The following is a 14,947-nucleotide window of genomic DNA, read 5'->3' on the forward strand; positions in this document are numbered from 1 at the left end:
TTTTTGCAATTTTTGTTTTATGTGTTTTGAAGATGTATTTTTAGGTACTATGAATAAATTCAGAATTTTTATAGTTTCTATCTGTGAATTTTTCTTCAAATTATCACTACTGATATCATTATCTCTCTTTGCCTATAACAATACTTTCCCCTTTAAAATTTCTGATAACTTATATTAATTTAATTTAGCTATAATAGTTTTCCTTATCTAAGTATTCAGTTGGTATGACTTCTTCCATTTTTTATTTCTTTATACTTTTATAAATCCTTATATCCTGTTCAGCTGTCTTGTTAATGCGCATTGAGAGATTTTAAAAATCAAGTTAATTCCCATTTACTGTCATTACTAAAATATTTAAATTTATTTCTAAGATTTTATTTGATAAATCTTTAATACTTATTTTACAACTTTTCTTTAATGCATCCATTGGCCTATGTGGGACTTATTTATTCCATTTTATCCCTTTATTAACTTTAAATCTTGCATATTATATCTAATCTTTACAAGTGTTTCCCTGAATTACTAATATATATATTTACGTATAATAAATATAATAATCCAAAATTAACCAATATTTCTACATATCTCTTGAACAACACAAGGTTATTAAAAGATTTCAATGCTTATTGAAGTGTTCCCATAATTAGTCACTATTATAATTAATGCTTTATATATGGTCATTGTTTTGTTAACATGTATCTTTACCAGTCTCTTTGCATTCATTTTTCCTGTCTTTGAACAATTTTCTGAAGTAAATCTTCTTTCAACAAGTATTTGTGAATAGTGAGCAATTATAGTAGTTCTCAAAAATGTGTATTTTTTGTCTTTCCTCTGAAAAGATAGTTTATGGAGGAATAAAATTTTAATTTGAAAGCTGCTTTCTCTCATACTTTGAGGATGTTTCTTTTCATCATTTTTTCTGGCTCCTTTTGATGCTGTTGTAAAATCTGAGGTCAGTCTGATGGCTCTTCTCATCAATGACTTTTAGATTATTCTCTAATTCTTTAGGATTACATTTCACTATGATGTGGGTATATGTGGCTGCATTTTATCTACATGGCTGATGAGTGCACTTATCTGATCTAATATTTATGTCTTTCTTCAATTCAGGCATATCTTACTTAAGGCTTTATATCTTCAAATATTACCTCTGTTACACCATCTTAAGTGCCTCCTTCAACTTTTACTACTTTTTGTTGGATCTTCTCATGCTCACTGTGTTCTCCATGGGTCCATTTCTTTATCTCCTGGCTGAATTCTAAGTAGTTTGCTAAAATCTTTCCTTCTTGTTTATTATATCTCCTAATTCATGCTTCTGGTGGTTATTTTTCTCATATGTTTTATAACTTTAGATAATGAATGTATCTTATTTGGGCTGTTATTAAGTGCCCAAGTGGGTAGAATTTCATGTTAATTTATCAAGTTGGAAATTTTGAACACAAAGACAGTATACATTTAGAACCCAGTCTCATCTGCAGATTCATTTGGTTCTCATGTGATATTGTTTTCCCTTCCAGATACCAACAAGCATCCAAGCAATCTTTGTTTTGGTAGATGAACTTTTTTCTGGTCATTTATTATCTCATTTGTGCAACAATATTTACTGCATATTAATCTTGTACACAATGTGCTAGATGCTAGCTCTTTCAATACCAAGATGTGTTTGGCACAGATCTCAAGAATCTCAGTGTGCATAAAAGCTCAGTTGGATACTTAGATATCACAGTAGCAAGCACATAGAGGTATCTGTTTCTTGAGGAGGTGTAGAACCTCCTCAAGAATTAGTTATTGGGCTCAGTCTGTACCAGGGCCTGCAGACTGTACTTCCTTCTTCAAAATCCTGAGCCCGAGAGTTTTGTTTGTATGTTTTTAACTTTTCAACCTGGAAGGAATGAAAAATTGGCATGGTCTGTCTGTGCTGTTCATTTCTCTAGGTTTTGTAAAGTTCCTCAGCTCAATCTAACCTGGACTAATGACCTTCCACCTACGTCAGAGGTCTGTCATGATGCAGTTTCAATTTAGGCTGCTTAGAATATGAAAAAAGAGTGGAACAAATATTAGAGGTTTACTCTTCACCAGAAATGGTTATTTGGGAAAATACAACAAGACATGCTGATCAGTACCTTTCTTTATGGCTACTAGTTTATCCATCTGTATTAAGAGTAATGAAAGAGACTTACAAGGATGCATTCAACTGTAATAATATAACCAGCATCTCACAGCTACTTCCTGTGTCCAAGTGTTTCTATAGGCTACCTTTTCAGCTATCCATCTCCACTTTCCAGTCACATGTATTATTCTTAGACATGGACTAACCTCACCCATTTATACTGATTTCTAATTACAGACATCGTTTGCTTCTTTCCTAGGGCACACATTCATTTTCAGCATAGGAACCATTTCTCTTAAATTGGTTCATTAATACTTTTTTTCAATTTAATGTGATATTCACTAACATTCATTTTTCAAACCATCTATTTATTAAGCCCCTCTTATGTATAGGCACTGGTCTAGGCACCAAGAATACAGCACTGAGCAAAGTGGGCAAAACCTCTGCTCTCAGGGATCCATTCTAGAATAGGAGACAAACACTAACCAAATAAAAATCAGTCATTTTATATGATGTGGTGGTAAATGCTAAGAGGAAACAGAATGGTTAGAAGAATGACTAAGAGGGTCTGCACCTGTTCCACATGACCTTCAATTTACTTTTTCATATTTGGATGTTCTTTGGTTTAGTTCACCCCATCTCCCCCTATCCATCCGATAGTCATCACTGTGCTGTGCTAGGCTAATGAGAAAGATTGGTAGATCTCTGCCTTTGTGGAACACAAACTTTTGTGGAATGAGATAATTATGAAAATGCATGATTATAAACTTTGATAAAATTGATGAAGAAAAAATACAGTTAGGAAAGTACATGACAGAGGATCCTGACTTAGTTCAGGAGCTTAGAAAACAATTCCTTAAAGAAGAATATTTGGCCTGAGATTTGAAGTATATGTAGGTGTTAAATGGATAAAGTGGGTGAGAAGTACAGGGAGAGTTTTGAAGACCTAAGGACAGTAACTGTTCGGGTTGTAGGTAGAATGGGCTTGGGGTATTGAAAGACACAAGATGAGGCTGGAGAACTGGGCAGGACCATGTAAAAGTGCAAATGACCTGATTTAAAAATACTTCTTAAAGGAAACTGGAAAACATTGAAGAAAATTAAGAAGGAAAAGAGATACATAATCCGATTGTAGTTTTTAATCAACGAGTCTGCAGCTCTATGGGGAATGGATTGGAAAGGGGCAAGTGCTAATGCAGTGAGATCAGCTAGGGGCAGAAGTATGATAGCACAGGGGCAGGCAGTGTACCTTCAACAAGATGTTACTTAAGAGGGAGCAAGAGAGAGAGGCATGTACCATTTATTCAGGAGATAATGGTGAATCAATGAAGGTAGGGATGAAGGTGTGGTGTCAGGACCAATTGGTGCTCACCTAGAGTAGTTCCGCAGTTTGTGGGGAGAAATGAAAATGGCAAAGAGTTGAGGTGTTTTTGTTTCAGCTAGGTGGAGATATAGAATCTGAACTGGAAATACAAATTTGGAAATTACCAGCTGTGCAATAAAATACATTTAGTTTTCAACATAAATGGAAACATCCCTATCCCTAAATGGGTTCCCACCTGTCTTCCTCCAAAGAACAAACTGTTTTTATTCAGGAATAGATTAAAAGCATGAATCCTTAGGAATAAGTGACTGTCATTTCCTTTTTACTTACTTTTTAAAGAACTTCTTCATGAGTAATAATAAGACCAAAAACATATTGCACAATTTCAACAAAATTATGTTAAATATAGAGAATTTAAACTGCATGAGTCCATGGGTGATTTACCTAGACTAAGCAATCAATCCACATTACTTGTTTCACAAAGTAACACTGAAAGTATTGCTAAATCACTTTCTTAATGAGAGCTTATGCTTGGGTTTGTTTTAAGAAACACACTGTGACCATAAATAGTTCTGTGCTCCCCCTCTAAGAAGACAAGAGAAAACCCTACCCATCCTGGGGGTTGGCTTTGTCTACATAAGCAATTTAGTGACCTGGCAAAGTTACAGTCTGTCACTCAGCCTTTGGTGGGCCATGGGCTTTCTCAGCTAATAGAATTTGGCAAACACAAAGTGTTTTAGGAGAGAGCGATGTGGAAAGAACTCAGTAATTTTTCAATTTTGCCAATGCTTTTAACCACTCACCTTCCCAAATACTTTGCTTCAGGCAAATTGATTTATGAATATCTTGTATTTTCCACATCTTTTTCCATTCCCTCTCTAGGGACCAAGGGCTTGGCATGAACCTCAGCCATAATAGTCTCATGGGATAAGGAGTTATGTGGAGGAACCAGAAATAGACATGATTTAAGAGGCAAGTTCAAATTCTTATCAAGGAAGGGAATAGAGGGAGAAAACCAGGACGATACTGTGTCCTGAGTCTGAGGGTGGAGTATGAGGCTGTAGATGGGAAGTCAAGAATTGATGGAGCAATCAGTCTGAACCCAGAGCAAGGATATCAGAAAGTGGAAAAAGTTCAGAAGTTTTCTCAGCGCACAAGCATGTCTGGAGTTTCTTCCAGAGCTGCTGGAAGGTGGCAGGTGGTGTTTAAGGATTCAGGATCATTTCAGGCACTAGGTCGCTGTGCTTCATATCACTTCATTCTTTTGAAATGCTTTCTGTTTCCTTTGTCCATCTGAATCCTTCTGTTTTCTGTGAACCAGCTCAGATGAAGTATTTGATTGTCCTCAGAGCAATTTGGGTAAAAATATGCTTCCTAATAAAAATGCCAAGTCGTTTTAGTTTGTTTTTGGAGGCAACTTTTATAAACTTTTATGGGTCTTTCCCAGTAATTTTAGAGAATTTTTAAAAAACTTGCTTTTGAAAAATTCCTTCTTGTTTTTTAGAAAATAATTATGTAAGATGATTTAGCTATAATTTTAAATTAAATGTATTACATGTTCATTTATTGTGAACCTCCCTGAGGTCAGGGATCATAACTTAAATAGCTTCATAAAGCTAGTAATAATAATAGTTACTACTTTCGAGCGCTTATTATATTACAGACACTTCACTTATCTAGTCCTGATTTTCATAGAAACTCTTTCAGGTGTGGGTGCTGTTGCCATTTTAGGCATAAAAAGCTGAATTTGTTCAGAGATAGAGCTAATAAATGCTCGGATGGCAATCAGAACTCAGATCCGAGCCCTTTCCCTACTCCAGGCTACCTTAAAGTCATTGATTTCATTAATCTGAATTGTGTTGGTCACATAGTTTATAGCCTTTATCTCCTAGAGCTTCTGTGATCATCTCTAGAACACAGAGCCAGAGAGAGGGGGGTGGGGAGGGAGGGAGGAGGAAGGGAGAGAAAGAGAGCACATTTCCCCAAAAGGCAAACACTTTGTGTCTCCTATTTCACAAGGGAAGAAAGCTCTAGTTTCTTTCTTCATTTTTCTTTTTATCTGTTTCCATTTCCTCATTCATAAATCTGGTCTATAAAAATTTATTTTCTTGTATTATACTTCAATCCTTCCTCTTACCTCCCTGATATAATTTTCCATCAGTAAATTCTCCGTTAAACCTATGCTTAAAACTTTTCTGAAGATTCTTTAGATAACTAGCTAAATTCCAAAATGTTAATCTGTCTGGAGGGAGCTGATTTGTATGGTCTTCCTTGAGTCAGGGATCAAATTTTCATAAGACTAGTAATAATAATAGTTGTTATTTATCCAGTGCTTATTATATTCCAGATATTTCGCCTTTCTAGTCACAATTTTGGTAGAAACTCTTCCAGGTGTGGGTGACGTCATTATCATTTTAGGCTTAAAAAGCCCATGCACGTTCCCAATATATGTCACATGCTTTTTTAAAAAATAGATAAATGCATAAATTAATAGTAGTAGTAAGGTGTGATGAGTGCTGTATTATCCAGGAATATTATCATGTGTTTGGGAGCTCAGAGGCTTGAGGGAAACTCCAGAGAGACTCATTTGTGGGACCCTTGATGGCTGATGAGTGGCTGCCAGCTAGGGAAGGCAGGGAGGATATTCTAGACAGAATGAACTGTTTGTACCTTAGCACACACCAGAAAAAAAAAGAAAGAAACACAGAAATCTTGTGCAGTGTGTGCCCTTTGACAACTCTGGGATATTCCCCAAGTATAATAATTGATGTTCACTCCATGCCAAATGCTTAACCTGGGCTATTTTATTAAAACCTCACAATAAACTATGGGTTAATTCTGTTATTGTTCCCATTTTACAATGTAAAAACTGAGGCACATTGAAATTAGGAAATTTGTGAAAATTTGCATTTAGTGAGTACAAGAATCGGTTTGTCTGACCTCAGAGCCCCCGTGCCTAACTATCATGTCATGTTGCTTTCTACACACTCTTCCACAGGCTTGTTGGTGAACAAGAGTCAGTTATTGACATACGTATTTATGGAGGTCACTTGTATACTTCCCTAAGCAGAAACTTCTATGCTTTAATAGCGCTTCACAAAATCCCCTAAGGAGAAAAGGAAAAGGCAGACCCGAAAAGGAAAGGAAAATCCTGAAAGGTGGAAGGATTAGGAATCAAGCAAACTTGATTCTGAATTTAGTTACAGTACTGGAGACCCTCTTGGGACACGAAGTGATAAGGCCACTGTTAATTAAAATCAGGACAGTGAGTGCCAAGAACCACAGAATGCAGGACTCAAGAGAGAAATATGTCTTGTTCCCTGGGATTTGTGTGCCAACTTTTATAGAAGGAAGATTAAGGATCCTACCAAGTTTCAAGTAATCATTTTTGACACATTCAGCTTATAATACTGTTATCTGCCTTTAAGAATTTTCTTGTATTTTTGGCATTATTATTCACAAAGGGGTCAGCTGTTGTACATGGGTCTGGAGCAATAATCACATGTTGGAGCCCCAGATTCCAAGGGCTTTTGGAACAGATTTGTGTGAAAAGGAAGTAAGAAGGAGGATGTTTATTTTTAATAAAGAGACCCTGCCCTAACTTCCTGACCAAAAACCAGTCTAGACTTTTTTTTTTTTTTCCATTTTACACAATGTCCGCAACAACAGAATAAATTTAATAAAACCAAACAAACTGGGGGTTGAGTTTTGGCACAGAAAGTCAGCCTGAAATAGGCTCAACTGCTTTTGAGTTGAGACTAGTGACTGATTTACAAACCAGCAGTAGATTAAAGCTGCATTGGCCTTAACTGAACCAAGGTTATTTTCATTGTAACTAGACAATAGAGCGGCAAAATGTCTGGGCTAGTGCTTGGGCATGCACTGTTCAGTTCATCAATTCTGCCCTCCTTGTTTTTTTTTTTTTTTGATTTTCAAAACCCCAAATGTTACATTAGAAAAAACCTTTCCAGTCATTTCTCCATCACCCTATTTTCGGTGGAGGAAATAGTCTCAGAGAAGTTAGATGACCTTCACTCCCCACTTATAGCATGGGATCAGAGCAATACATCGCTAAGTTACTAGACAGTACCCAGGAATGGGGTAGATTCGGTTTTGACTCTGCTGCCGGGGAAAGTAAGTGCTGGAACAAATCCATAAGCACACACTGGAACACAGCTTCAGGGAGCCACCTCTCTAGTCATTGGTAGGCTATGTTTTGGGATTTTTCTTGTCTGTCCTCTTTCCTTAGCCACTTTAGGGTGCTTTATTGAGTCTCCAGCATCTAAACACAAGTGGGTGTGTCTATGGAGACCTTGTTTAAAGGAGTTTCTGAGCCTAGGCCAAAGTCAATGTGTATTTTTACATTTCAGAATGTTTTACACTCTTCAGAATATTTTATCCCTACTATATGCATGTGAAGAAAGATAAGGTTAATTTTAACTTTATTTTACATGTTGTAAAAATGAGACACAGTAATGTTCACAAGATGACATACTGGGTTTAAAGGGAAAGTTGGGATTAGAATTCAAACATCTCATTTCTCCTTCTTTACTGTAGGCCAGGCCCTCCCACCAATCCCCTCCATTAATATGAATTACAGAATTTGTACAATAAATGGATACAGAAAGGTTACATCTGCTTCTACATTCAATTTTTTCAAAACATGTTCCTAGTTTATTTGCTCCAACATTGGAGTCAGTTTGGAAGAAATATATAACACTTGGAACATAACAGCCAGGTCTATTCTGGACTCTGATGTTTTTAAATTTTACTATTTGTGCCTTATTAGACAAATCCTTTCCTGGGCTTTTGTGTGATGAAATGTATGCCATTCCTTATCTACATGTTGAAACATGAAATTAGATCCGTATCTATTACCGGACAGATATCAACTATAAATGAATTAAAGATTGAAAGGTAAGAACTGAAACATTTGGGAAGGAAACATTTCAGAAAATGCTTCAGAACATTGGTCTGGGCAAAGATGATCTCCTCCTCCTCCTCCTCCTCCTCCTCCTCCTCCTCCTCCTCCTTCTTTTTTTGTATGTGATCCTAAAAGCATAAACAACAAAAGCAAAAATTTACAAATGAAATTACATCAAACTAAAAAGCTTCTGTACAGCAAAGGAAACAACAGAATCAAAAGATAACAGACAGAATGGGACAAAAATATTTGGAAAGTAATACATTTGCCAAGGGATTAATATCCAGAATTTATAAGAAATTTAAGTAACTCGACTGGGGAAAAAATTAAAATCTCTCTCTCTCTCTCTCTCTATATATATATATATATATATCTATATATATATATATATATATATATATATATATATATATCTCCAATGCTCAGTATCTCTAACCATCAGGGAAATGCAAATCTAAACCCTGGTTAGAGTAGCTGTTATCAAAAGCACAAGCAAATGTATAGAGGTTCCTTAAAAAACGAAAACAGAACTACTGGACAATCCAGCATTCCCACTGCTGGGTGTGTACTTAAAGGAAATGAAATCAGCCTGTCAAAAAGATCCTTCCCTCTGTATCACTCAGCATTATTCATAATAACTGGGATGCAGAACAGCCTAAATGTCCATTAGTTGATGAACAGATAAAGAACATGTGGTATATATACATAGTGGAATACTATTCAGCCATAAAAGGTAAAATCCTGTCATTTGTGACAGACTGGAGGACATTAAGTCAAGTGAAATAAGCTCTAGAATCTGAAAATGTTGATCTCACAGACAGGCAAATTCAAATTATTATCAAGGGAGAGTGCTTGATTGTTATGACAGATTTCCTGACTCATTCATTGAAAGTGGGATAGTGGCCACCAGAGACTGAGGAGAGGAGAGGGAGCAGGATGGGGAGAGGCTGGTTAGGGGCTACAATCTGCAGTTAGAGAGGAGCAAGGAGTTCTGGTGTTCTTTGGCACAGTATGATGAATATAGTTAACAATAATATGTTGTGTATTTCTTAATAGCTAACATATAGGATTGTGAATGTATTTACCATCAATAAATAATCTAGGTTTAAGGTGATAAATATGTTGATTACATGAATTTGAACATTATACAGTATATACATTCATCAAAACCTCACCTTGTAATTCATACATATGTACAATTATTGTGTCAATAAAAAATTATTCCACCTCTGACTTCTATTTATTTATTTATTTATTTTAGGGGGTTACTGGGGGCACTTGGCCACTAAGCCACACCGCCAGCCCTATTTTGTATTTTATTTAGAGACAGGGTCTCACTGAGTTGCTTAGCACCTTGCTTTTGCTGAGGCTGCCTTTGAATGCGCCATCCTCCTGTCTCAGCCTCCGGAGCTGTGCCACTGTGCCCAGCCACCTCTGACTTCTAAAGCACACTTGTTTTCCTGTGGTGGGTTATGAAAAATCTAAATGTCTTAAATAAGCAAAACCTATGGTAGTCCTCTAAGAACTGAACAGATAAATAACTCTGACGGGAGCAATAGCTGCTTAGAGAGGTGACTTCATTCTCAGGAAATTTCTCCATTCACTTGAACTTTCTTCCTTTTCATACAACTGTGATCATTTTGCTCCTATCTTAGAATCTTAATCTCTCTATAGAAGAAAAACAAACAAAAAACCCCCTTTTTATCTTGAAGAATTTCTGCATATCTGTTGATGTAAGGGGTGTGTCCCTGATAGAAACATGGTCAGGAATTTGTAGAAGGGCCTGGGAATTGAATATCAGCTCCACAAACAAAGCAGCCTTTGCTGTGGTTTGGGTCCTATTCTGGTTTTGGTGACTAAGAACTGTAACTAATATACGGCCTCTTCCAAATATGTCCCTTTTGAAATTCTGCTTGATGGTTATCACAGATTTCCTCATTCATTCATTAGTTATCTGGAGACAAAGTACTTAGAAGTTGGAGACATTGTTCTTAAAGCTGGACATTTTGAGAACCATGTGGAAATTGTGTTGTGTGACCTGAGCTTTCTGGAAATGGCTAATGCTAAGATACTAAGTTGTAATTAGAATCACACAGTTTGGGAGATGGCGAATTTCTTTTCAAGGAAGCCATCCCAGAGGAACTTGAATATTCTGTAATTTGGCAAGTAGGGAAATGAGATGGTGGAAAAACTAGAGGTTATAAGCTGTTGACAGTTCTCAAACTATAGCTTTAGTAAATTGCCATTTTAACACTTGGTCTGGCTTCCATCATCCCATCCAGACTTATGGGCTGCCATTCTTTCTCAAATGCCAGCTGGACTCAACAGAGCAATGATTCTCTGGCCCTTGAACTCTTACCTTACAAATCAATATCACCTTATTGACCACCACCATTCTTGCATTTCACAATCATGAAAATACCTTACCACAAACCACCCTGCTCTTCCATGAACACTGAACATTTCTACTTGTTGACTTAGACTCTTTCCTCTCCATCTCTGGTATATCATTAGTGCTGTTAGAGGGAAAAGAGATTGTGGAGTGAGGAGAATGAGTCAATCCAAGAGAGGAATTAGATCACAAGTGATTGTTTCTCATTTTCACTTTGTGACATGTTTTCCAAAGTGTGTTAGAGTGAAAGTTATGTGAATCACAAAGGAGTACCCTTTGGGACCAGTATGATTCCGATGGTCATGTTGTGAGTGGTAGAGATTACAAGACAAGGCAGAACTGCCAATGTTTTTGATGTGTATCCATTTCCCTCCAATATTTCCTTCCCTGACCATTCCTTTTTGGTGATCAGCCCTGATATTATCACTGAACTTGTCTGAAACATGTTACTACATGGAGCAACATCCTAGGAAGAGCTGGAGGTAAAGGAAGAAGTAGAGACAGAAGTCACGAGTTTGTAGGAACGCAGCTAAGGATGGACAATAGAATGGGTAGCGATTAGCAAGGAGAAGGACCTACCAGATGGGCTGAGGAGGCAGAAGTGGAACAGGAAGGTAGGACTCTGGTGACTGTAGACATACAGGGAAGAGATATTTAACAACAAATGTGATAGGCTCCAAGATTTTCGTTTGTATAAATGAGCATATGGTCACAATTTAGAGGTAAACCTACCATCAGTTTTTGCTAACTCACTATTTACTAGTCAAGTCTTTGCCTTCTCTTTATTAAGTGAATGTTACCATCACGGATATATTTGAATATTCACTAAGTACATTAGAAATTCAGACCATTCTTCAGATTTCCAGTGAGTTTCATATTTGTCCTGTACTGGGGAATCAGAGGCCTGGAGCAGAAAAGGAGTGGAGTCAACATTAGACTACCTGGGACTTGTTCTGTTCCCTGATGCATCTTTATCTATAGTAATAAAGGCACAATAAGTGCTTGATGAAGGGATGAGTGAGTGTGAGAGTGAATGCTCCTGTACTGCTGTGGGAAGTTTGCTCCAATTGTGTTTGTGAGAACAACAGACTTCTCCTCTAACTCCAACCCAGTGAGGGTGCTACCTATTACTTACACACACACATACTCATACAACTTCATCCTTTCCTCATTCTTTAGGGTACCATTGATGCAGTTATCTCAGCCCCATCCTTATTGTGATGCTGGCAAAAATCCAATTTTTCCTTCTGTCTGATTCCACCTTCATTTCCCCGGAGGTCCCCTCTATAGAGCACCCCTCCATAGACTTCCTACAAAGGACTTTAGTCCCATATTCTTTTTCCTGGGAAACACGGCCTATGACAACATGCTGATTATTTTTAAAATTCTTACTTCACCACAGCTTGAATTATGTCAAATATGTTCTAGATTTTCTTCCTTAAACCTAGGTTAACTTTATGTTACCATATTAAGACCAGTGGGGTGTAATGTAGGAATTGAATCCTGCTATTAAGACTTGGTATGATTATTTGGACAGTTAAACACTAAGGTCTAAATTCCACACAACTTTTTATAACCCATAGAAGCAGCTTATCCCCCTCACCCACACTCTCCTGATGATTCAGCTTTTTCCTTGTTAACCCACAATAACAAGGACCTATGGTTTCAGAATGAAAAGAAAAATGTGACCTATCTTATAAATGATTTGAATAAGGGTAAATTTGTTTCAAATGCTCAGGGATATCATTTTGTGATTCACTTGTTTCTTTGTTTCTAGAGGATCTTTTCTCCAAAGGTTCAAAACTCAAATGATGTTGTTTAACTTCCCCCTTTTTCTATTCTCCAGGTCTCTCCATGTTAAAGGTTCTGCAATTAGGAGCCATGGGTCAGATTCATGCCACTTCCTGTTTTATTTTTCTTTGCTTAGAAAACAAGATATTTTTAGAAAGGTGAAATAAATAGTGCTGGTTCTAAGTTCAATTGTGAAACAAAGTTTGTCCATGATGAGCCTCTTCTTTTTGCGGTGGACTTTCCATGTGGCTTCTCCTCCCCCAGCTCTGGGGACCTCCTCAGTCCATTGCCAGTGTCTTGCATACTCCTCTCCACAGGAAACTCTTCTCCTTTATCCAGATTTCTCTGTTCTGCTGCTCCCTGACCATGGCCCAGTCTAGGGGCTTCTATGTTTCCATGTGATAGAAAGTTCTCTGTTCTACAGCTCATCACCCAAGGCCAAGTTTACTCTGCCCCTAGGAGGCACCATTGCCTGGCACATCCCTAATTGGTTAATAAATGTTTAAATGGATGGATGAGAATATGAATCAGTGAATGCTTTCTCATAACACACCACTCAACACCCAGTCCTACCTACTATCCACCCAAGGGCATGTGTATTAACTAAGGTCTGATGAAGACAGCCTTCTTTTGTAGCATGACCCAACTAGGCACATTGGGAGAGGAACCTTCTGACAAATGGGTGTTAATTATATTAACCATGTGTTTCTTGATGCTTTCACATTTGGGGCCTTGCTGACCCTGGAGAGACGGTCCCTTCTTAGATTTAACAACTTATTTGTTAGCACATCTTTTATATACAAACCAACCGATCTAGAGTCCTTACCTTGACCACCTCCTTAAAGGACTCTCAGGGCTTTCACACTAGGCACCACTCACTATCTACCTGCCCTAATCACCCATGAATCTGTTCCAGGCAACCAAGGACAGCTCCTGTGTCTGAGAGCTTGGGGAAGCTATTCAAACCTGCCAGTCCTCAGCCCACTGCTTTCCCTGGAAACCACAAGGAGCTTTTGCCTGTGTTTCCCCCTTGCACCTTCTACCTCCTGACCCACCCTGGTGCTTCTCAAGCCCATTATATAACATGCTCCTTCCTTGGGAACTGTGGATAACAAGTGATCTTTTCAGTGGTAATTGTTTCCTGATCCGTAGGCCTCATTATACCTGAGTAAAAGCTACATTTTTAAACAGTTATTTCGAATATTTTTCCAGTCCAGCTGTGTTCCCCAATACTTTTTATAAAGTCTCCACTGTAACTGAATGGAGATAATTCTCTACTACGTTATAAAGATTTCTACTTTGGGTAGAAGGTTTCACCTAACCATATATAGTAACCTTTCACCTAACCTTTTTCATAGTTTTACTTTCTGCAGTTTTAGATTGACATTGGTCAATCATGGTCAGAAAATATTGATTGGGAATTTCCAGAAATAAGCAATAAGTTTGAAATAACTTGCACTATAGCATATTGTTAAGAGTTGTTCTATTTTATAATTAGCTATTATTATCATAAGTATATACATATAGGAAGAAATGTAGCATATTTAGATTTCAGTGCTATCCATGGTTTCAGGCATCCACTGAAAGTCATGGAATGCAAATTAGTGAACATTTATTAGGCACTTACTGTCTGCCAAGTGCTATACTAAAAATATTAAATGCATCACCTTATTTACTCTCCATCTCTGCCCCCCACAACAAAAAGCCATTCTGCCAACAAGAAGACTTGAGTCTCAGAGAGGCTGTGTAATAAGCCAAAAGCCACACAGCTAAAAATACCACAGGTAAAATTTAAAACTTGTTCTCTCCTTTTAAACACCCTGCCCATGAGCGAATCCATTTAAGAAAAATCCAGAAGGAGGCCTCTCCTTTTCCATAAGGTCTGACAATTGGAGAAATGACAAACAGGAGAGGCAATAAAGTTTAATTTTTTAATTAATTCAGTTATTAAAAGATTAATAACCAAACTTTATATGTGTCATCACCTTGAGCTCTCATAAAATCTGATGAATTATTGTATTATATTTGAACTGAAGTTCCCAAAGTCACAGAAGATGTGAAATTCAAACACAAACTTTCCTGTCATTGCTCTGAGACCTGCCCCACTTGCATGCCTTCCTTCTATCATAGTCTTCCAAATCTTTTAAAGTCTTCTTGCAAGTTTTATTGCATAACATCACTGCTTCCTTCATACTTTAAAGCAAAGGTGCAGCAGCTTGACAGTGAAAGTGATTCCATGATAAAAAGTAGCTGAGATGTGTCCAGATTTTCCAAGAACAATATACCCTGGGGTGAATTAATATAGTCTCTGGAAGAAGTTGCCCAGAGACAGGGCTAGAAATTGTAGAAGTTTATAACACTATGTCAGATCCTTAGTGAATGGAGGAGAACCTATAGAAATCCCTT

Source organism: Marmota monax, unplaced genomic scaffold (assembly GCF_021218885.2).
Source record: "Marmota monax isolate L192 unplaced genomic scaffold, Marmota_monax_Labrador192_F-V1.1 WCK01_AAM20220418_F8-fsc00012, whole genome shotgun sequence".
Lineage (NCBI taxonomy): Eukaryota > Metazoa > Chordata > Mammalia > Rodentia > Sciuridae > Marmota > Marmota monax.